Source organism: Eurosta solidaginis, chromosome X, assembly GCF_040869045.1.
Source record: "Eurosta solidaginis isolate ZX-2024a chromosome X, ASM4086904v1, whole genome shotgun sequence".
NCBI lineage: Eukaryota > Metazoa > Arthropoda > Insecta > Diptera > Tephritidae > Eurosta > Eurosta solidaginis.
In genome coordinates, this window is record NC_090324.1 from 126629140 (window position 1) to 126655482 (window position 26343).

Below are 26343 nucleotides of genomic sequence, written 5' to 3' on the forward strand. Positions count from 1 at the left end.
CGTGGTAGCTGGCTCGGAGCCGGCGACGAGCACTGGCGTACGTTGTTACGGTTGCGCGCCAAACAATTTGGGTAATACTTGTGTTGTCATACACAAAGGATGCGCTCATTCGTAAACGTATCCCGAAATTTCGGACAATAACGCAAGGCGTGATATCGCTGACAAAGTTGGCACATGTGAAGTCGTGGTTTTCGTGGCGGTTGAATCGGTGACGGAAGTTGTGGGAATCGTCTGTAAATAAAGATGATTTTATAATAATTGACCGGCTATCTTTTAATTAATACCGTCGGAAGGCCTGCCGATATTACATATTGTTTAGGCAGGATGCCTAACTTTTTCCGCATCTGTCTGCGATCCCCCCCAATGCAACCCTGCGAATCGATACTCGATACTCGAATTAAGTTGTAACCACCCACACCATCACCGCCACATGCATGCGCATGCATGTACATGTACGTATATGTGTGTTTTTTGTCAGCACTTATGCATATGCATGTCGGGGTTGATGTGTGGGTGCCTTTCCCCTCCAAAACGGAGGATTTTGCGGGTCAACGGTTGTAGCTTGCTATACAACCGGCCTTTTTGATTTCAACAGCCAACCTGTTCACATCTGCCGCCAGTGAGCTCTGCCGTAATTGTTTGCGTTTATTCAGGTAATATTTTAACCTTTGCTATTTTCACATTTACCCAATAAATCGTATCTATTATAACGAGAAATCTCGTATTCTCTTATTTTATTCCAACCCGCTTGTTCCCACTGAGATCGACCCGGTGCGCCCACCTCTCCAGGATTAGACGCACACCGGCCGAACATTTGGTCCTTCTCCCCGAAAAAGGAACCACAGCGATATAAATTACAGTCCACAACATAAGACCATAGCTGACCGCACAAATTTCAAATTCCTCACAAAAAATTCATCCGAAAAAGAAGTTTGCCCACCAACGAAAAGTCTATGATATCATACCAGCGTGAAAAAACACTGAGAGATTTAGCCATCTTGCCACATCAGCACCAGTACACGATTTGCCACAAAAAGCCAGAGTAAGTGCAATATTTGTTGCCACATTTTTTTGGTTAAAATAATAAATAAAGTGCGAAAAATCAATTTAAGTTGCCATACGTGATTGTGAATAACCGCGAAAAGTGTGAAAAATTTATTAGTGTCGAAAACCAAAATTAAGTGCAAACGCGGCACATTAACGTTGTCTCAAATTCCTTGTGACTATCTGGTCTGTCCCTCCACCAGCGGTAAGGCTCTCCGGACACAGCACAAGGAAGAGGTGCACATAACCTCACATATTAAAATCTAACGCCACACGGCTGTGGCAGTTTTCATTTTTTTTCAAGCACTTTAATTTTCACTTGTTCAATCGACACAGTTTTTACAACAGTTTTCACTGAGTTTTTACACTTTTCGTCGAGTTTTTATATCAACGCGCGCACTTAGTTTTATAATAAAATTGACGATTGAAGTGGAGAGTGGCCCCCTCTACTTCGCACAATACACATTGGTGTTGATTCCCCCTGCTCCTTGTTTTAAGGCACAAATAATCTGCAAAGTCAGACAAAAATAAACAAATTAAGAGTAATAAATCAATTTTGCGTAATTTTAATAGTTGTTGGTTGGGTGATTCGCTCAGGTTTTCAAGTTTTATATCCCTTGGTTAATTCGCTCTCCACTTTTCAACCATGAACATGGACTCCTACATTAGATTGGCCGATCGAATAATCGAATTCGAGGCCGATTTTAATGATATCAATGCGGCTCTGCACACTGTACACACTCTTGCAATACAGCAAAAAGAGTTGCAAGCTAAGTGGGAAAAAGCAGAGAACGCCCTAGAAGAGTTGCTTGGCTCTGACACGCTCGACGCAAAGAAAATTGCAGCGGTCAAGATCAAGCATAAAGCGGCATATGCCGTATTCTTGCGATGCATGTCGAACATGGCTGAACTTCAAGCCAAAGGAGGAAAAAGATAGGGCAGTCAAACCTGAGGGAGAACGCGCGCGCGAACACAGTATCCGCCTGCCAGCTTGTGATACTGAGATGTTCAAGGGCGACTACCTATCTTGGCCAACGTTTCGTGACCTGTTCACGGCCATATACAAAAACAACAGTCGCCTAAGCCCGGTAGAAAAGTTGTTCCACCTCAATCAGAAAACTCAAGGTGAGGCAAAGAAATGTCGCTTGACAAATGAAGGCTTCGAAACAGCCTGGAAAAACCTATGTGAGAGATACGAGAATAAGCGGATTCTCGTAAACTCACAACTACAAATTTTGTTTAATCTAAAAAAGATAGAGAGCGAGTGCGGCAGCTCTATCAAAACCTTACAGCGCGACATAAATAATTGCTTGGCATCTTTAAAAACACATCAGATCGATGTTTCAAATTGGGATGCGATTATTACCTATTTATGTTCGACAAAATTACCTGAAAATACGTTGGCTCTATGGGAGCAGAGCATTGACCACAAGACGGACATATCCAAGTGGGAGGATATGGACAAATTCTTGTCAAATCGTTTCCAGACACTTGAAACCGTGTCTGGTTTTACAGAGAATGCCACTTCTAAAGTGCAAAAATCAAACACGTCGCGCCAGTCGACGGAAAACCCAACAAAAAGACTTGGTGCTTTTCAAACCAAAGTAACCAAGCAAACAACAAAATCAATGTGTAAAATGTGCAAATCTACGGAGCACAGATTACGCAACTGTTCACGTTTTTGCGATTTAAACCCAGTAGAAAGGATTAAATTCGTCAAATCCACAAATGGCTGCCTGAATTGTTTATCCCCAGGACACACAGTGACGAGGTGCACCAGTTCATACAACTGTTCCAAATGCCACTCTCGTCACCACACGCTCCTGCATGCGGACACACTTCGGCAACCGGCGGTACGAAATCCTTTCAAAGATGCGGATAATGCCCCATCAACTTCGGCACAGGCAAGGAAAAGACAGGAATCGGGACAACCACCTTCCTCTGCGAATCAGAATGTCAAATCCTGCCATGGCAATTCCAGCACAGGCGTGCTATTAGGAACTGTTCGCGTACACATTCACTATAATGGTACCGACTTCTCCGCGCGGGCATTAATTGATTCTGGGTCTGAATGTTCCTTTATAACTGAAAGACTGAAACGCAGAATCAATTTGCCAGCGAGGAAAATGCATGCCCATATTTCAGGCATCACAAATGCGATGTCAGCTCAGGTGAAAGAAGCATCCAACATCGAACTACGTTCACCAGTGGATCCCTGCTTCAGCCTGACTACACCCGTACTAGTTCTAACGAAACTCACTGGGAATCTTCCATCCTGCCATATCAACGCAATGACTATGCAGGCATTCCCAGACTTGGTTTTGGCAGACAAGAGGTTCTACGTCAACGAAGACGTAGACCTCATACTTGGCGGAGACATATATCCCCAAATTATAATGAGCGGTATAAAAAAGAGTGTGCTAAACACACTCTTAGCCCAAGAGACAGTGTTCGGTTGGATACTAACCGGTCGTATCGAATCACCGAATCCAACGAAGAGCATTATGTCTTTCTACACCGAGGTTGCGTTAGACAACCAACTCAAAGCTTTCTGGGAGGTAGAAAATGTACCCAAAAATAAAATATTAAATGAAGATGAAAGGTACTGCGAACAACTATTTAAAAAAACAACGCAGCGAAGTGAGAATGGAAGGTACACCGCGTCACTACCATTCCGGCAGGATTACCCTAACAATATTAACTTAGGACCATCCCTGAAGCGTGCATGCTCTCAATTCTTCCGGAATGAGGGGCGGCTAATAAAAAACCTAGATTTAGGTAAGGAATATGTTCGAGTGTTGTCAGAATATGAAACGCTCGGACATATGAGAAAATTGAAAGAGAATATCCCATCCGACGATTCGGATTATTACTTCCTGCCCCACCACGCCGTTGTAAAAGCAGAAAGTACAACCACCAAGGTACGCGTAGTATTTAACGCCTCGAGCCCTACGGCCAACGGTAATAGCTTAAACGATATTCTCCTCCCGGGCCCAGTTCTACAAGCCGATCTACCCATCCTTATATTACGATGGAGACTATACCGTTTTGTCTTCAATAGCGACATTGAAAAGATGTATCGTCAAATTTGGGTGAACGATAAGCACACCAAATTTCAACGTATTGTGCATCGCACGTCCCCGAATGACCCTATTAGTCTTTATGAATTAAAGACGATTACCTTCGGAGTGAATTGCGCTCCATATCTCGCGATAAGAACGCTCCTACAACTGGCAGACGACGTGTCAAACTCACACCCTACAGCGGCTAACATACTACGAGAATACATGTATGTAGATGACGTGTTAGCGGGTGGACATACGATCACATCGACTATTAAAGCCAGAGATGAAATTCGTCAAGTCCTACACTCAGCGGGCTTTCCACTTCGCAAATGGACATCCAATTCAGAGGACATTCTACGGGACATCCCCAAAGCAGACCTGCTCAATGAAAACTTCCTGGCATTCGAAGATACCAGTTCAGTTAAAGCGTTAGGCATTCGATGGAATGCCCTCTCCGATTTATTTTTTTTTAAAGCAGGGACGCTGGACAACCCGGAAAACATTACGAAGAGAGCGATACTATCAGCAATCGCCAAACTTTTCGATCCCTTGGGATGGCTGGCACCAATGGTCATTGTGGCAAAAATACTCATGCAGAGTATTTGGTTGGAAGGCACCGCTTGGAACGAACCAGTATCTACCAGTACGCTGGAACGATGGAAAACCTTCACCGACCAATACCATGAAATCGATAAAATCCGGATACCTAGATGGCTCAAATTTTCACCAGGAACCGACATCGATATCCATGTATTTTGTGACGCATCCGAGAAGGCTTATGCAGCAGCCATTTACATGCGCGTCAAATCGGATGATAATGTCTGCACGAACCTGCTTCTAGCCAAAACCCGAGTAGCCCCAGTGAAAACTCTTTCTCTTCCACGTTTGGAACTTTGCGGAGCCGTGCTGTTAGCGGAAATCACCGAATCAATTTTCAGGAACCTCAAGTTGGGACCACTGAAAGTGCACCTTTGAACGGATTCAACTATCGTCCTCGCATGGATAAGGAAACCGCCCTGTTCTTGGTCCACTTTCGTCGCACATCGGATCACCAAGATCATCGACATGGTCGGAAATAAGGACTGGTTGCATGTAAACTCAGAATCTAACCCAGCAGATTTGGGTAGCAGAGGATTACCTGCGTCTGAATTGGTCAACAATCATTTCAGGTCGAGTCACCTTTAATCTCTCCTGATGAGATCAAATCAGTAACCCAACTCTTAATTAAAGTCTATCAGAAACAACACTATAGTTCCGAATATAGTGATCTAAAGGCCGGAAAACCAATTGCAGGGAAGAGTGCAATAGTCTCACTTAATCCCTATCTAGACCAACATGGCATCATTCGGGTAGGAGGGCGACTCGGGGCGTCAAAGGACTTAGCTTTTAATGAGCGCCAACCAATCCTCCTCCCATGCAACTGCCGGTTATCCCGTCTGACAGTCCTAATGTTTCATCAACAAAGTCTGCATGGGGAAAACCAACTCATGTTGCGTCTGATATGCACCCAATACTGGATACCTAACATCAAAACCATGATTAGGGCAACCATTCATAATTGCAAAGTTTGCAAGATACACCGAAAGCGTGCTCAGACCCAACTTATGGGTATTATCCCTCGGGAACGCACGACATTCAGCCGTGCATTCACGAATACTGGAGTCGACTTCGCCGGACCCTTCGACATTAAAAGTTACCGCGGCAGAGGGTGTCGACTATCCAAAGGCTATGTCTGCCTTTTCGTGTGTTTTTCCACACGAGCGATTCATCTGGAGGCCACTACTGACCTCAGCACCCCATCATTTCTTGCGGCTTTTGCCCGTTTCATATCTAGACGCGGATGTCCCAAAAACGTCTACTCCGATAACGGTACAAACTTTGTCGGAGCTTCACGATCCCTACGATCGGAATTCAAAACTTTCATTTCACAAGCCCGAGGCAATGTGTCTCGAAGTACAGCCACCAATCACTCACTTGGCATTTCATCCCTGCGGGCGCTCCCCATATGGGAGGGCTGTGGGAGGCTGGAGTGAAAAGCTTCAAAAGCCATTTCAAAAAGATAGCCTCACCACACAAATTCACCTTCGAGGAATTCCATACCCTCCTGTGCCGCTTCGAGGCATGCCTGAACTCGCGGCCGCTCAGCCCGGCCTCCAATGACCCGACGGACCTAGAGCCGCCCACCCCAGGACATTTCCTCACTGGCAGCCATCTCCTGGCTCCGCCAGAGCCGGATGCGAGTGAGAGCCCTGCCTCGATGATCAATCGGTGGCAGAAACTCAAGGCCCTCCATCTTACTTTCTGCAAGCGATGGAAAACCGAATATCTCACCGAGATCCAGAAACGATACAAGTGGAAACATCCACAACCTAATCTGAAACCCGGAGAGTTATCAAAGAGGACAACCTCCAACCCAACGAATGGAGAATGGGGAGAATCGTCAACACACACCCAGGCTCTGATAACCGTGTGCGTGTTGTTGACGTTCATACAACCAGGGGACAGACCACTAGACCAATTACGAAATTGGTACTCCTTCCGTCCCACGACAAGAAGGATTAAATGTAAGGGGCCAAAGCCCGCCTTACAAAACCCAAAACTCTATTTCCCCCAGCTACCTAAAATCAGAGGCCCACGGTTAGTGATAGCATAGAAGGCAAATTAAGGAACCCGCGTCTTCGTGTCTCTCTATCCCTAAGCCTGTGATTCTCTCGAGCCATATATTATAATCAACCCCCCGGTCTCGTGAGGGTGCGAGTCTACCGGAGGGGAAACCTAAGGCGTACTACGCGATGGCAATGGGGAAAGCGAGCGCGGGACATAAAGACGCGTTCAACCACGCGCCGTGATGCCCCGCTATCCCTAAGCTTCTGTCTCTCCCGAGGCCCTAATTATAATCAACCCCCCGCTCTCGTGATGGTGCGAGTCTACCGGAAGGCGATCCTACATCTTCTCTTTTTTTTTCTCTACCTCCGGTCTCGTGTCGAGTCTACCGGAGGGAATCCTACACCTGACTACTAGTGGGCAATGGGGAAAGGGAGCGAGACGCACGAAGACACGGGCGAGCTTCCCAAAAGCTCGCAAACAAAAAGCATTTTTTTTTTTTTTTTAACAATACTAACCGGAGCCCCTGAACAAAATCCCCGAATTCACTCTCTCACCCAGAGCGAGGACACCAGAAAACCCCACAATTCACTCGCTCACCCCGAGCGAGGACACCAGAAACCATCCCATTCACTCGTTATCCCATAACGAGGACATCATAAAAACCTACCGCAGAAGGGCGAACCGATCTGCCACAGAGTCTAAGGGCTTTCGGCCCTTTGTATATTTTAAACTTCCAAAAGTCAACCCCCATTCACTCGCCCCGAACGAGGTCGCCAGACCCTAACGCAGATCCACTGTCTGCCACAAAACGTGAATGCACTCGGCCAAAGACACGAGGCCAACAGCATTTAGAGCGAGGACACCAGAAACCATCCCATTCACTCGTTATCCCATAACGAGGACATCATAAAAGCCTACCGCAGAAGGGCGAACCGATCTGCCACAGAGTCTTAGGGCTTTCGGCCCTTTGTATATTTTAAACTTCCAAAAGTCAACCCCCATTCACTCGCCCCGAACGAGGACGCCAGACCCTAACGCAGATCCACTGTCTGCCACAAAACTTGAATGCGCTCGGCCAAAGACACGAGGCCAACAGCATTTAGAATAAATTTTTAAATTTCTTCAATTTAGTTTTAACTCCTTATGAGAAATAAAACTCTAATAACCGTCAACGAGTAGACAAATATCGTTAAGATCTGTTTATGCAAATTTCGATTAATTATGCGTAAATTCATTTCATTTGTAATCTTAACTCAAATTGCTACTTTGTAACGCTTAATCATATTTTGGAACTGTGGCCCGCCATCAATAAAAATAGTTTTCTTTTAGTATATAAAATCGCGTTTTTTTTCCAATCCCCACACGTATTAACAGCCTTTGTCCCACATACGCCCAAACGCCGTTGCCTAACGTTGGAATTTGTTAACGAAATTGTTTCACCAATGAAAAATCAACATCAGCTGAAATGATTGCTTCCCCCTCACCATAATTTTTTTGAACCTTTGCCGTGGATCAACAACCATAGAATAACCCCAAGCGACACTTTCAGCATCCCTATCACGAGCGGGAGCAGTCGTTACTACATACAACTGATTATCGTTGGCCCGTGAGCATTACAGAAGCTCCCAGGGCAAGGAACCGGTGGTCATGTTGAATACCCCGGGATATATTAACATCTCACAATCTTCGTGGCGATCTACCCTTACCAATTCCTAAAAGCTCATTCAGGTAATATGACCGACGTGGAGTATATTCTCGAAACGATTCCGCAATTTTAGCTAACCTCATGAACTTAGGCAGGTGGTTCATTTGTTATCAGTGCATACCCTCGTCTAATTAAAAGGTTCTAAGCATGGAATTAACCATTATTAATTCTTCCTCCTATTTGAGTAGTTAATCGGGCCACATTGGCGTATCTAGCGAAGAGCTTTTTTGCTTCACAAGCAACTTTATTTGCGGGACCGCGTTTTTTGTGAAAACTCTCATACGGCATCGGAAAAGGGGAGGTGATAGTCAGGATGTCCAATAAATTACCTTCATGGCTTTAGGGTCCTTCATCAGCCATGCACTGCCTATCCGCTTTTTTTTGTGTATAGTAAGCAAGCCAAAACGCCATTCAAAAGGATATTTTATTTGATTCAAGGCCGTGACCCTCCCGCATACTTCATATATACATAGAAAACGAATACATTTCTCCTATTGCCTCAGCCAATAGACATATAGAAGGTGGATATTTATTTTAACAAAAGCAATCTTTTAGTTTAGCAAAGGCAATCTTCAAAACCAAAACGCGAGTGTAATTACACGCATAAGTATATATAAACTATTTATGTACATATGGTTATTTGCACGATTGCGAATACGGCGTCTATGGAAGTGAATCCTAAGGAAAGAGACATCAGTAAGTACATGAGCGCAGCCATAAACTAAATGATAATCCTAATAAAATTCGTGGATGCACTGAAACGGGAGCACAAGACGTGAATCATTAATCAATGGCAAGTCATCAACTCCAACTCAACACACATTTATGAAGCTGAAAACCTATTTACATGTGCATCTACCTTGGTTGTTAGCATACAGTGCTCAATGGACAGCTGACTTCAGTCTCGTAAACCTTTGCTTTTTGTAAACCTCCCTTACCATATTTACCGTACATTTTTCTAGTAATGTAATGAATACAAATTTTGATTTATCAAAAGGATCGACATGACATATATTTTAAAATTTAAAGAACACAAAATATGTAAATTGTATGGGTCTTTGGGAGTTTTAATGTTAAGAAAGTGCACACGACTTTTTCACGTTAGCAAGGCAATTTGTTCGCCTTTAATGAATTAAAAGGAGTACTTATGAATGGTGAATATGGTATTGTAATGTATTACAAAAATGGAAAATGGTGTTTACACGACATCCAAATTATTTTACTGCGCTGCTACCAAGAGTGTCCTGTCCACTCTTCGTTATTCGTTCGCCACTCTCTCGTCAGCGGCAAATTAGAGCATCAAAACCTCAGAACTGAAATAGTGACATTGTAGGAATTTGGGCGACAAATGGGAGAAGGAACTACGTATGAGAGATTAAATGTGGACCTTGTGTATGCTCAATTAATTTAATACCCACTAAAGATAATGAATGCTCGCAACGAGGAATCATCATATTTCGTTCGGCCTTTGCTCGTCCCTCAAAATACATCTACAAGAATGAATATTTGCTTACCACATTTAACAATCGACGAAATGGCGTTGGTTGGAAGTCTGCACAACGCCGGTATGGGTTCAAATCGTTTTACAACCTGGTACGCCATATGCTCTAAATCAAATCGACAATCCAACCCATTGCCATTCTTGGATAGACAGTGAGTAGTCCACAATTACCCCGACGTAACAGTTCCGCTACCTTGACCTGGATATCACAATGCAGATGATGCTAGTATTACCAGCTACCAAGGGGTTTCGAAGAAAACCCTCGCTCCGGGATAATCCTGAATCAATGAACCGTGCACTGGCCGAGCCTACGAAAGCAATGACACGTGCGCAACGAAAAGCCACTGCAAATAGTGCTTACATTCCGCGAGAGTAACCTTGACGAATTGATACGACGCACCGATCCAATGCATGATCTGATACAAAATCGTCTGAATGATCCTTTCAACTCGGTAGCAGTGGAAAGGCAAACGACATCAAGTTATACGCAACCACAGCAGCTGGAAGCAGAAAAGCCCATTTTCAAGACAAATTTTCCAGCGGTATTCTATTATTAACCAAAATACCTGCATATCACAAGGCATAAAAGTAAACAGTAGCTCGTTGGAAGTTCAATTTTTCTTCCCCTTTTACTTGCTACCAGTAGACTTTTCTGTTCACTCAATAAAGTTACGGAAAAATGGTATGACACAATCCTATGCGTGGTAAAACTTTTTATTGGTAAATTATCCATTGGTATTGTCACAACTGTTGCACAACGAATTAAAGCAAAGCTTCTAGTTAATCGCCAAGTAATATTCTTAACATGTCCGATTTTTTCCTGATCTTGCCAATGAAATTTAATCAGACATCTCAGTGCTTAACACTTAAAACAGACTTCACGAGAGAACTTCATTTAAGGTTAAATGTTATGTTCCTTAAAACTACTTTACTGCCCGAAGGTTAATCATGTGCGCTTGTGTAAAAGTATTTGCGCTACAGCTTTGCATTATCTTTTCGATATGTTTGTAACAGTATATCTGAAAATAAAAAGGCAAACTTAATTAACGAAAAGATAGTCAAATCTACAGCTAGTCTACTCACCACCGCGTGTTTTTAAATCAATGACATTTTTTCCATTCAGGAAATGAAAAAGTGTAGCAAATGTCAAAATTTCTACACTTCATTCTCACTGTGAATGCATGGGAATGTCGACTTTAGGTCTCATGCGCGCTACATGCCACACATGTCGCGCATTAAATATCTCTACCTATCAAGTTATTTGGTCGAGATTTAAAATACTTAGCTTCACGAATTTCAATATTATGGACAATAAATAAAAATAAAATAAATAAATGTAAGGCGCGATAACCTCCGAAGAGATCTAAGGCCGAGCTTCTCTTCCAATTTGCATCGTGCTCCTCTTGATTTTCCCTACAATTTGGCCGGACGGGACCTACATGCTTTATGCCGACTCCGAACGGCATCTGCAAGGCAGATGAGTTTTCACTGAGAGCTTTTCATGGCAGAAATACACCCGGAGCGCTTGCCAAACACTGCCGAGGGGCGACCCCGCTTAGAAAAATTTTCTTCTAATTGAAAAACCTTATTTCTAATATTTTGATGTTGCTTTGCCCGGGAGTTGAACCCAGGACATACGGTGTGATAGGCGGAGCACGCTACCATCACACCACGGTGGCCGCACACGTCGAAAATAATGGTGAATGGTGAAAATACAATTGCATTTTTATACCCTTTCATCCAAGTTACGAACCGTTCCGTGTGGCGGCAGTATTTATTACGCGACTCAGCGACAGCTACCGACCACAGGTCGGATTATAGGTTTTTTTTTAGCGAGCTGGAAAAAACGCTTCAAACAGTTTCATTATGCCAAAACCATATATATGGTGGAAGTTTATCAGCTAATGGTTACTTTTTTTTTAGCTGCTATGACATTTCTACTTCTGACGCAGTATGTTTTTGACACTCAAGCAGATAATTACAAAAACAAAATACATGAAATGCTTGTGTTTGTATGTATGTCACCCTGCCGCCACGCTGTTATTTTGTTATTTTTGTTTATCTGCACATTCGTATGTTCATTTCATTCGCTCGTTCAAAATAGTGCCCTATTTTTGAATATGCAACACTATACAACACTATCAAGCAGATCGTCAATTACCTAAGCGGATTCAACTGAAAGCGCTTAGCCAACTCCACTCGATTACTTTTATTGTTGATTTCCATGCAATTCGGTAAGCTAGCTAGTGTTTTAATTGTACTAGTTAGCAACGAAATACAGCTTATGTAACGTAGAATACCTAGCGCACCCGGTAGATACGCGGGTATTAAGAGTTGTACAATCCCATAAAGTTGATTATGTTTGTTGGGGCTGGGGGCAGGACCTGTTGTTTTTCAACAACAAACATCACAAACAGTCATTATAAGGGCTCGGTACAAAAACAATCCGAGTCCCGAAATAAAAGAATCCCGACACGACAAAATCCCGAAATGGGAAAAGTCAACTGTTTCTACCGGCCTAGTGTGCTACTGCCCCAGTGACCTAGTTTTTTTTCAAGGGCAAGCAAATACATATATGTATATATATACTCGCACACCACAAATTCACCATACCAGCTGTCAGCTAACCAATAAATACACGACAGGGCTGCATGCAATCTCATAATGATACGTGCAGATAGAACGCGTCGTGAAGAACGCATCGCCAATCTGCATGCAAGCACCGGCAGTTGGTACACTTTCCAATTTAATTACGATTTGCGCTGCTCGTCATGAGCTTTCGCACAAAATTAAATACATACCTTCGTCGGCCCCTACGCTTCGCTTTAAACTCGCTTTTATTCATCTATTTTAATATACGTTCTTGTAATAAAATACCGTCGCTTCACCCAACCAACCTCACGGCCACTCGCCCTGGCACATCCGTAAAATGCCACAGTCGACCTGAGAGCGACACAACGCGTTATACGCTGGAACGGAGACCTCGGCCTCTTCGTCCAGCCCAGAAAAACCTCAAAACCCTCGAGTCTGGAACGGAGACCTCTGCCTCTTCGTCCAACCAACAAAAAAAAACCGCAAATCTGGAATGGAGACCTCGGCCTCTCCATCCGGAACGACAAAAACCAAAGAATAACAAAAAATGGTGCCACTCTGGAACGGAGACCTCGCCTCTTCGTCCAGCCTTACTGGCCATCGACTATACACATACTAAATTCTGAATTTCTATATTTATGTATAATTCAATGGCAAGAAATATGCACTTATCACTGTTCATAACCGCTAATTTTTTCATCTTAGCTCTGGTGGCATGCGAAGCAAGTCGGAAAGGATTCCTGGCCATTTTGCGTCGTCAGACGAACTCCTCATTTAGATTAAGTTTAGTGTGTAAGTCTTATATTCATTTTTCTCGTTTCAGCAGAGGTCATTGGCGGAAAACGATGTTGCGTATCGCAAGGGGCCGGCATGTTTAGGCAGGATGCCTAACTTTTTCCGCATCTGTCTGCGATCCCCCCAATGCAACCCTGCGAATCGATACTCGATACTCGAATTAAGTTGTAACCACCCACACCATCACCGCCACATGCATGTGCATGCATGTACATGTACGTGTATGTGTGTTTTTTGTCAGCACTTATGCATATGCATGTCGGGGTTGATGTGTGGGTGTCTTTCCCCTCCAAAACGGAGGATTTTGCGGGTCAACGGTTGTAGCTTGCTATACAACCGGCCTTTTTGATTTCAACAGCCAACCTGTTCACATCTGCCGCCAGCGAGCTCTGCCGTAATTGTTTGCGTTTATTCAGGTAATATTGTAACCTTTGCTATTTTCACATTTACCCAATAAATCGTATCTATTATAACGAGAAATCTCGTATTCTCTTATTTTATTCCAACCCGCTTTTTCCCACTGAGATCGACCCGGTGCGCCCACCTCTCCAGGATTAGACGCACACCGGCCGAACACATATTAAGTCTTTTTTATTGCAAACCTAACAACAACATCTGATTAAAATGAGGAATTATTATGAACACATGAAATACAAAATACCTGCAGAACACTTAAACATTATAGCAAACAAAAACAAAAATTAACTAAATTAAAGAACCAGCTGAAGTTCTTGTTAGAATGCAAGAAGTACTCTTTAATTCCAACACATCTCAGTAATGCCACCAAAAATATAGCGCTTTGCACAACATCCCATAAGGTTAAACAAATATTGGACAATACCAAACGCCACTTCCTGAGTAAAATACTTAATATAGAGATCACGCAAGGGAACATCAACAACAAAACCACTAATAATAACATTTAAAACGAGACTTACAGGAAACAGATTTTCGTACATTCACAAAAGATCAAGAGCATTTATGTCATAGACTTACTAAAGAAGTGGAAGCCACACATGCTACAAAATTAAGAAAACTTAAGCAACAACAAATTCACAACCTGGGCATAAACTTCAACAACGACTGGTTCATTAATAAAACGGAAATATTTTTTCCAGATGAAGTGAAGTGGTTACTTTCACTAGGAAGAAAATTCACGATACCTACGACAACAAAAGATTTTACACCTACAACAATTATTGCTGAAATGGAACAAATAATTCAAAACTTAGACGATGATAAAACCAAAGACATATCACGTAATGAAGTAAGCAACCGTATCCTACAGTTCAAACGAGGAAGAAGACTCAACTCCAAAGAAAAATTCGTCTTGGAATCTTTCAACAAAGCCAAACTATTCCTCAATGCACACAAAAGTATCATAATAACTGACGCGGACAAGGGCAACAAAACAGCGGTACTGTACAAGGAGGAATACATGAAAAAGATGGGGAAAATACTGGAAGATAAAAGTACGTACAAAATACTGAGGAATGATCCAACAATGGAACTGCAACGTAAGAACAATAAACTAGTCGACGATTTATACAAATGCCATATAATCAACATAAGGGAAAAACAACGATTAGCATGCTCAACAGCGATTGCCCCAAGACTATACGGCTTGCCTAAAATTCATAAGAATGATTTACCTTTTCGTCCCATAGTGTCGTCTACTAACGTTCCATGCTATGAACTGTCGAAATACCTTGGCGGCTTTCTGAAGTCCTTGGTATCAGATGATTACAACATCAAAAATGCTTTTGAATTAAAAGAGAGACTAAAAGACATCAAATTGGGAGACGACGACTTACTGGTATCTTTTGATGTTGTTTCGTTCTTCACAAATATACCGACAACGCTAGCTACAAAAATAATCACCAAAAAGTGGGATAAAATTGAAAAATATCCGGAACACCTAGACCAAAATTCAAGCAAATATTAGACTTTTGCCTGAAAGATAACAATTACTTTATGTTCAATAATAACTATATTCACAAACGTTTGGTATGCCTATGGGTAATCCCCTCTCCCCTACCATAGCCGACATAGTCATGGATGACTTACTGAATGAGACTATGTCTGAACTTAAACAAAAATATAACATTAACATACAATTTATAGTCAAATACCTGGATGATATCCTTGCAATAATTAAAAGAAACGATTTGAACATTATATTAGACACTTTAAATAAATACCATAGCAAACTAAAATTCACTTCTGAAATAGAGCAGAACAGCAATATTCCCTTTCTAGACATAAAAATCCACAGAATGGGAAAGGAATTAGTATTAGATTGGTATACGAAACCAACATCATCGGGGCGCCTCATAAATTTTCTGTCAGCACAACCGTTCAAATACAAAGTCAACACGGCATCCAACTTAATCGAAAAAGTACTATATATTAGCCATAAACAATTTTGGAATGTCAACATAAATAAAATCCGTGAGATCTTAAAAAACAATAATTACCCGCATACCATAATAATTAAATATCTTATACAGCAGAAGATAGCGCAAATAGAAAACAAAAGTAGCAGATTCTCAACAACAAACACTGAAAGCCAAACGAAGAAGTTCTTCAGTGTGCCTTACATACCCAAATTAACAGAGAACTTCAGCTCTGATATACCATACAACAAAAATAACACATGCTTGGCTTATAAGTCAAATCGAACTCTACAAAGTATTTTCACTAAAACAAAAAGCCCTATCCCCCTTTCACAACACAACAATACAGTATACGAAATACCATGTGAAGGAACCGAAAACGAAAAATGTAATGAAATATATATAGGTACAACAAAGCGTACTTTGGGTATTCGACTCAAAGAACATGAGTCGGATATAAATAAAAATAAAAATAATACAGCACTATCGCAACACACAACAGAAAGCGGGCACTCTGTTGATCTACGTAAAGTGAGAATATTGGACAAGGAAAGGCGGGAAAAAGTAAGATACACAACAGAAAGCTTAAGAATTATGCTAAATAGAGAGAGAACTGTTAATAGAAAGCAAGACACATCTGACATCTCCGTCGCATATCTTTTATATTGTGGTTGTTAACCACTTAGCCAATTTAATTTGTATCAAATGAACGTATATTTATTATGTAGATAATTTATATTAAGTTACAAAATATGTGGAATTGTTAAATATTGAATTCTTATTTATTTATATAGAAGCGTCAGCTTAGTTCAGTTGGTAGCGATTCAATGAATTGTCTCCGGTTGCAATTCGAACTTGCAACCGCCAGCGAATGACAAGAGGAAACAGAAACGAAGAAGAACTGCCACATAGAATGGTATTGCCAGATGTTGTGTGCTATGTGTGTCCCCACAATGTTTATAAAGTTTTTGTTTACATTTTCTTAGGTATTCACTGAACACATCCTTTCATACATACGTACATATGTAAACAAAACATACCAATTATGTTTGATGATTAAAGTCCAGTTTAATGACAAGTGTATTTACTACATATTACTAGTACCATTTTTATACTTTTAATTTTCATGTATAACTTAGTTAGTTTATACTAAAATTGAGCAATTTGTGACGCCTAATGTAATCTAGGGATACATACATTTATATATGTAAGTTTTTTACTAAACAATCTGTTTGCTTAATTCTAACCGCAATTTCTTTTAATAACTTTCTTTCATGTACATTGTTCATTGTTGTTGTGATAAAATTACTTGTTTGTGATAAAAATTACTAAATAAATTCAGTTTCGCTCCTGAAGAAGCTAAGGTGCTTAGCGAAACGTTGAGCCGAAATAGTGGAGTTTAATTTAGCTTTGCACTAAGCAAATAATGGTCAAAAAGCCTATTTATACTGCTGTTAAACACATAATCGACCGGCTATCTTTTAAAGATGATTTTAATCACAATTCAATAAAGCGATAAGTTGAAATATGTGTGTTTAAAGCTGGTTGTGTTAGATTGTGAAGTTAGTGTAAGTGAAATTAGGGAGTTGAGGGCCTTGGCGCATTGCAATAAATTGTTTGGGGACATAGTTTTACGATTGGTCTAGTGAAACGACCATGCCGTGTTCGAAAATCGGCAACTCTGACGCGATTATCCGCTCCAAGGCAGACCTTTCAAATCATTTTTTACGACCACAAAATCACCTATAGAGATATCTTTCTGAGGGTGTTTCCATTTATAACGCCAATGTAACTCCTTAAGATATTCGAACCCATGTATGCCATGTCTTGATTGAATATCGACTGACGTCGATTTGATGAACCGGTCGAAATCCCTTTGAAAGGCTCGGCTTGCGCCGACAAAGTTTTTCCCGTTGTCGGAATATACACCTTTTGGTAGCCCACGCCTTACAATGAATCGCAGAAACGCTGTTTCGAAGGCCTTGCTGGAAAGTCAGAACAAGGCTCTAAGTGAATTGCTTTTGTTGAAAAACATACAAAGACGCAGACATATCCCTTTTTTATGAACGATTTTCGGAGCGCTGACGAACTGATATCCAAGGGACCTGCAAAGTCCAACCCGGTAAATGTGAATGGTAAGGAGAAGTTGGAACGTTCTGGTGGTTATGCTGCCATGATTTGGGATTGAGTATGCTTCTTAAAAATGGTGCACGTTTTGCAACTGCGAATACATAGTTTTATTTTCGAAATTATTCGAGGAATGAAATACTTTTGTCTGACCGTCCGGATCATTAGTTGATACTCAGCATGCATCAATATATTGTATAAAAACTAGAGAAAAAGATAGCAAAAACGTGAAGAGTCAGAGATGATTATTGGGTGTTTTTCATTCTATGGGAAAATGGAGTTGGCTAATCGACCATTTACTCGAAGAAGGCCATTTTCATCTAGAGAAGGGTTCAAAGGCAAAAGTTTACTTTTGTTGGAAATCGGTAGTTGGTTCGAGAGTTTGGCATATTAATTATGGTAATATCTTTCCTGAGTGAGTCTTATCAGACGTGCTTTAATCCAGTGAATTTCTGCTTGTGATATAACTAGAGATTCATAATTTATTGATTGAGTGGATTATATGGGCTTGATTCTATGTATAAAACGGAACATGTAAGTTATCACCCGGAGGCCTCTCGGCCATGATGAGAAGCGATCAAGTATATCAGGCTCATTATCCAATGTAAGTAGAGCTTGCACTTTTCGTTCTTCTGGAAGGACTATCTTTTATCTGGACCAAATATGCCATTGATCAGAAGGTTTTAGCAGCCAATCCGGGCCTTTCCATCATAGCTGTAATTGGATTAAATCCTGCGGCCTTCACCCTCCAGTACCGAGATCAGCAGGATTGTGGTTTGTGGATACATGGTGCCATTTGATTTTTCCAACATTCTGTATAATCTGGGATGTGCGATTTGCCACGTAGACTTTCCATGTGCATAGCGGTTTTTCAAGCCATGACAACACGATCGATGAATCGGACCATAAAAAGAGTTCGATATTTCCCAAGGGAAGCTGATTTATGACATTTTTGATGCATTTAGACAGTAATACTGCCCCACACAGCTCAAGGCGCGGGAGGCTCACTGTTTGTAATGGCGCAACCTTAGTTTTAGAGAAAACTAAATGGGACGAAACTCTGCTGTTTGACTGCGAGCGAAGGTAGACGGCTGCACAATACGCTTTCTCTGAATCATCACAAAATCCATGTACTTGTATTTTGTTACTAGGGGAAAATTCCGTCCATCTCGGTATTCGAATTTGCTTTATCGTTGCGAAATCTGCTAAAAATTGTAGCCATTTTTGGAGAGACAACGGTTTGACATATTCGTCCCAATCCGTGGCTTCCAACCATATTTGTTGCAACAATATTTTCGCCTGAATAAGAATTGGCGTTAGCCACCCTGCGGGGTCAAAAAGTTTCGACACCGACGATGAAATCTGCGTCTTGGTTGCACTATTAGGGCGTTGGGTTGGCTCGATGGTATATGAAAAGTCATCGCTTAAAGCATTCCATCGGATGCCAAGAGTTTTGAACTGGAACAATCGAATTTCAGAAAATCTGAATCGAGGAAGTCTTCTGCTGAGATGTGACTAAGGAAATGAGGATGATTAACAGTGATCTTTTTAAGGGGTAAACCTGCAGGCATTAAACGAATCGAACCTTGAATAATTAAACAATTAATTGTTTGGGATTGGGCTTGGATACAAGATGGGATGTCATGTCCACCGGACAGTATGTCATCCACGTAGGTTTCCTCTGTTGAAATTCGCTTTGCTAAGGGATAAGTGACTCTCGAATCATTCGCCAACTGATGTAAGGTGCGTATGGATAAGTACGGCGCGCAGTTTACTCCAAACGTGACCGTCTTAAGGGCAAAATCGGTAAACTTTGTTTCGTTGCTCCTGCGGAAAAGAATCCTTTGAGATTGTTGAACCTCCTCGTGTAGTAGTATTTGGCGGTACATCTCTTGTATATCTCCGTTGAATACGAATTTGTAAAGACGCCAATTTAAAATTACTAGCATTAGACCAGACTGCAGAGTGGAACCAATGTGGAGAATATCATTCAGAACTTTGCCAGATGAGGTTGATTTTTAGAAACTACTCGAACCATAGTAGATTTACTATCTGGCTTAACTACTGAATGGTGGGGAAGGTAATATGAGAAATAATTACCGTTTTCCTGAATTGCAGTGGGATCGATGGGTTTCATGTGATTCAACACTCGATATTCTTCCAAGACACGCTCGTTCTCGTCCTTGAGATCTGGATTCTTAATGAGCATATGCTCCATTCGAATGGCTTACTTCATGGCTTGCGCCCGTGAGGGACCAAGGGATAGATTAGAGGTAAATTCCGATTTAAATTGTAGATGTACCACGTACCGTCCATCAGGTTGCCTTTAGGTGGTTTCCTTGTAAAACGACGATGTACGTCTTCTAATAGTTGATGTGATTCCTGCACTTCTTCTATCTCCCAGAAACGTTTCAGTTGCGAGTTGAGATTTTCGTCGGAGATCTCAGTAGCGTATGTGTGAAAAGTGGGACAATAAGTGGAAGACAGGGGTCCACTAATGTACCAACCAAATATGGTACTTTGCGCGAGTAAGCTGCCAAAAACCTGATGTTTGATGCCTTGGAGAAGAATTTGAGGAATGAGGTCACTGCCTATAACAAGATCTATTTGGCCGGGAGTGTAAAAATAGGGATCAGCGAGATCTAGATCTTTAATTTGGCAAACGTCTGATTTAGTTTTCAAACTCGGTTTGCATTTGCGACAATTTTTCCACCCATTACTCTGAAAATTTTTCTTTCGATGTAGGTTGTTGTAATCGAGTCTGAACCTTTTGGGATATACAGGTTTTTTGAGAACCTTGGTCAATTAAGGCTCTTAAGGTGTGAAGCGAACCCAGGTGTTCAATTTTTAATTGGGCGGTGGGAAGAAGCGTTTTCTCATTATTGGTGGAGAAATTTGCCTAGGCTATCTTTGTACGAGTACGGGGATTCCTGCCAATTGCCTTTGGTCAGGCCAAATATCGGATCCCTGGACTGCTGATTTGACTCAGTGTGAAGTAAGGCTGTATTTTGGGAGGATGTAGTAGAGGAAGTTCTACCGTTTGCTTTTGGGTTAGGCTTATTAGTGCCTTGGGGGTGCAGCATTGTATGGTGATTCTTCTTACAACGTGCACATCGGAATGCACTGGAACATTTAGAAAGTGCATGATTGGAGGCGAAACAGTTACTACAATACTGGTTTCGCTCTACAAACTGCGTGCGTTCGGCGACAATTAGCTTACAAAATTCAGGACACGATTTCAGTGGATGATTATTACTGCATAGCTTGCATTTTGAAGTTAAATTTCGGTGCAAATGATATGCTTGGTATTTGGGAGGTCCATATCTGCCCAAAGGGGTAGGTTAGGATAAGTTAGGCTAGAGTGGCCACCGGTGCGAGCACCAGTGCACTTAGGGCCAAAAGATCCCATTGTGATACCACGTGGATCTCTCCCCTACTCAATCCAACAGGTCAGAAATTGCTTAGGTTCCAACTTAGCCGGATCACAAGGATCGCAGGTCAGTCGCACAGGAAATGCTTGACCGTTTCTATCTCTTCTTCGTCTTTGCAGCTCCTACAGTAATCATTATAAGGAGCACCCAGCCGTTGTGCATGCTTCCCGATTGCTATGTGGCCTGTTATAAGTCCAACCACCAGAGATATGCCCCTCCTTCTAAGAAGAAGGAGACTTCTTGTACGTCGCGTCTCATGCAGGCCACACGAGCTTAGTGTGGTAGCAGGATACGGAATTACTCCATCTCACACCCGCTTCCCTAAGGAAAATTCCTTTCAAAGTGAGCTTACTGGTAGCGAGCGGCATGCTCAATCCCTTCCAGGACGAAGAAAGCGGAACAGATGTGCCCCTCTTGCAAGTTCGTCAGCCATCTCATCGCACGGTATTTCCGAGTGTCCAGGCAGCCATACTAGATTGAGGTAAGTTTGCTCAGCGATCTCGTTAAGAGATTTGCGGCACTTTTTCACTGACTTACATGTGACCGATCCAAGCACTTTTAGTGCAGCCTGGCTTTCAGAGTAAATACAAATTTTATTATAGCCGTGAACAACATTCCTCAGGTTATCAACGGCCTCATTTATAGCAGCCACATCCGCCTGGAAGATGCTGCAATTATCGGGTAGGCTAAAGGATATGTTCCACCATAGTTGAGGTGCAAAGACCCCGCTGCCCACCTTTTTATCCAGTTTGGCGCCGTCAGTATAAATCTGCAGCTTATCGCTCAGGTCCGGCGTCTCCTTCGACCAATAATCCCTATCCGGGATAACAGCCTCGTATTTCATATCGAAAAATGCAGTCGCAGCCCAATAGTCCGACGAAGGCGAATCCAAATTCTTAAGGATGGCTGTATGTCCAACCACATTATCTCTCCAGCCGGATAACTCCCGCATCCGTAGAGCAGAAAAGGCCGCACATTGCTTGGCCATAAACTCTATTGGCAACACATTAAAAAGAGTATCCAGCGCCTCCGCAGGTGTGGTGCGTAGAGCGCTCGCAACGCAGACTAGAGTACTTCTTTACACCTTCTTGAATACTCGTAGCTTCGATTTTGTATCTAAGCTCGTCCACCAGACCAAAGCCCCGTATAGAAGGATTGGTCTAACCGCAGCAGTGTAGAGCCGCGGGGTAATATCCAGCGATAGTCCCCATATTCGTGCAACAGCTCCCCTACAGCTGTACAGTGCCACCATGGCTTTCCTCACACGCTCCTGAGCGTTTTCCCTCCGGGATAGTTTCCTATCCAAAATTACTCCTAGGTATTTGGCAGAGTCCCTAAGCGGCAGGGTCGTACCCGCTAGCAGCGGCAGCTGCAACACAGGAACCTTATATTTCCTATTGAACAAAACCAGTTCAGTTTTGGCTGAATTGACCGATAGACCTTTACTCCTGGTCCAGTTGTCCACCAGCCTCAGCTTAGTTTTTATTAGATCGCATAGTGTATGCGGAAACTTCCCGCTAACTAACCGCGCGAGGTCATCTGAATATGCGATTACCTCGCTGCATCCGTCCTTCTCAATAAGAACCAAGAGCTCATTAAAGTTGAGAAAGTAAAGCTCCCTCAATGTCGAGGAAAGCTGTGAGTGTGAATTCCTTGAACGCCAAGAATTTCTCGATCTGGGAGACAACTGCATGCAACGCTGTCTCCTTGGACTTTCCTTTCATATACGCATGCTGGGTTGTAGACAACTTTCCCTCCAAGGACTCCCTTAATGTGGAGTCCATTAACCTCTCTAGTGTCTTCAGCGGGAAGGATGTTAGACATATCGGTGTGAAGTCTTTAGGGGTCGCGTGACCAGTCCTTCCAGCTTTTGGTATAAAGGTGACTCTTGAATCGTTCCAACCCCGTGGAATATGGTTAAGAGCACAAACTTCTTTGAAGATGTTATACGACCACAAAGAGCTCAGCTCGATTGTTTGCTGGAATTGTACCGGGGCCACTCCATGCGGCCCTGGAGCTTTGAAGGGCTTGAACGACATTATAGCGCATTTAACTTTACCCATACTAATGAACTTCCCTCAAACGGTTCGCCAATTTGAATTTCCCGCCAGTTCACTTCTTCATGACTAGCGCCCGGAAAGTGCGTACTCAGGCGCAGGCGTAGGGTGCTCTCTGCCGAATCTGTCCATGTCCCATCAGATCCTTGCAGGCAACCAGGGGTACTTTTTGGAGCACCAGAGAGCACTTTTCTGAGCCTGGAACCCTCAGACACCGTCTCCATTTCGCTACACAACTTCCGCCAGGAGGTCCTCTTCGACGACCTTAGCAGTTTCTTATAATCCCCGAGCATCATTTTGTATGCATCCCATTTTTTCGCGTCCCTGGAGGCTTTAGCAACATTGAATGCTTTCCGACAAGCCTTGCGTAGATTGTCTGGGTTCGCGTTCCACCATGGTGGTTTGGTTTTACCCCTAGATTTCTTCCTAGGGCATGCCTTATTAAGAGCCTCCCAGAAAGTCTTCGTATACAAATGAACCATATTATCCAGCTCTACAGAGTTATGGGGAATATAAACACTAGATCCTGAGAGCCTCTAATAGATACGCCAATTGGCGTTTTTTAGGTTTCTGTGCCAGCCAGTTCTGAGCGCCACCCCGCCAAGGTCGAAGCGAACAAATCTGTAATCCGAAAAGGAGTGGTCTTCAAGCACCATCTAGTTTTTTATCAAAGGATTCCCCGCTGCACGAGATCAGGGTGACGTCCAGAACCTCCTGTCTGCTCCTAGTAATAAACGTGGGTACCAAACCCCTATTGCAAAACTTAAAGTTATGATAAATTACAAAGAGGTAACTCTTTTCGGGAGCTAAGAGACTGTTTCCATAGAGAGAGAGTTTCAGTGGGAACTTTCGACGAGCATATATACACAAGGATGGGTTCCCAATTAGAGGTAGGGATACTTTGTGTGGCCAGGGTGCATAAACAGTTATTTATTGTGGTTTGCAGATTTTGTATCTGCTCACCATTTTCCGCGTAAATTTGCTGAAGACTAACGAGGGTCTTCAGTTGTTTATCAACCAATATTCTTCGGTTTTCATACCGAGTTTTAAGGACGCCCCATGCTAGCTGAAAGCTATTGTTTGTTAATGGGTACTGTTTTACTAATTGACCTGCTTGACTTTTCGTCTTCTGTCGCAGGTGATACAGCTTCTGAGCTTCGGTTAATTTGGGATGATTTCGGTAGACTGTCGTAAATATATCCCTGAATGCCGGCCAGTCTTCGTATCCGCCGTGGAATATTTGGGTATCGCATGGTGATACTTTGACATGTAATTGGGAGGAACTTGGCGTATTCGCGAGTTTAAGGGGCTGAGACATTTGAGGGGAGGGTCTCAGTGACTGACATTATCAGGGACATGCAAGTCTCATAACTTTCAGAGCACTTTTGGTATTTTTGCTCTATTGAATCGGTGGACTCCTGATGGGATGGAGAAAGAGATTCGTTTTCGTAGGACTCTAGGAGTGATTCCTACAATCTTTCGAGCTGGTGTGTTTTTACTTTCAGAAGGGATTTCATTTGATCAGATATAAGGGTGGGTGACCATTTTGAGTAAAATGCCTCGAGTCTATTACTTTCGAAAATAAAGGTATCGATGCTTGTGTCAAGTTGACCTTCATCAGTACTGGGTATGTATGTATATGTGTAGCAGACAATTTTCCGAGCTTCTCGAGATTTATATTTGAAAGCGGGATTTTTATGGAACTTACAATTTTATAAACATGTATTTGAGTATATGTTCAACAATTTCTTTTTTATTGCACGCTACTGTAGTTAAATATTTGCTAATATCAACTCTATTTAGTTAAATTCCTTAACGTTTTAACTTATACGTCTACGTGTATCTTCTACGGTCACTTCTTCTACACTACGTTATGTTGTCGCTAATCGCAGCTTAAAATGTGCGTATGTACACAAAACGTATGCTCGTCGCCGGCGGCGAGTAGGCAAATAACCCAATAACACCAAAAATTCGCAAATATTGAAATAGCAATTTGGTTTACCGAATTCAATTAAAAAATACGATAAATGCTACGATCCAAACCTCTTGGATTACTAGTTTGTAGTTTTATGGTATTTGAAAAAAGGGAGAGGGGACTAAAATAGTTATATATTTTCTTAATGGAATTCCAAATTTATGGCAATTCAAGAGAAAGCAATAATCGCTGTGATAGCACAATTTGTTGTTAGTTTAGGAATTAATTACTTGAAAGTGGGAATTTGATTCCAATTTTTATTTGAAACTATCAAGTCGATACGATGCGCAACTGTTTGCTGGTATATGTCTTTTTGTATGCACAAATCACGAACGAAAATTTACACCAACAAAAACTTGACCATATATTTTACTAGCAGACCCGGCAAACATTGTTCTGCCCTAAATTTGATCTATCTGCATTCATTTTAATAAGCTTTTACAGTCTAACTCTGCCCTCCCCTTTTCACTTTTTCTTAATCCTTTTATTCACTCCTCCCTCCGTCTTTTTCGCTTCATCTATCTATATCTTCGTCTCACTCTATCTCTTTCTCAGTCTCCTTCTCTTTCCCTCTTTTCTCTTCTCTCAAGTTCTTCTTCATCCCTTATTGCCAGTCCCAGAGGGTGGTATCTATTTTGTTCCAGTCCCATTCAGAGTTCCAGTCCTAGTCCTAATCACAGTCCCAGTCCGTTTCTGGTCTAGTTCCCGGGAAACAGGATCGTAAATACTAATATGTATAGGCAAATTTATATTCCAAATTTCAGGCAAATCGAATAGTACGTATGTAAATAGGTATGTGGGTATTATTAATTCATGTCTTTATTTCGGCTTCGAATGCATATTTATCAGTATTGCCAGGTTGATGCGACAAATCGAATATCACAATGAAAATTATTTTAAAGCTCTCAGCAATAGCTTTCATTTGTTATCCATAGTGTATAAACACATTCTACGGGTATCCGGGTCCACGTTTTGGCCTATATCTCGAGACCATAGTAACCAATAGGTATGAAAACTGCCCTGTACTAAAGCACTCATCAACAGCTTC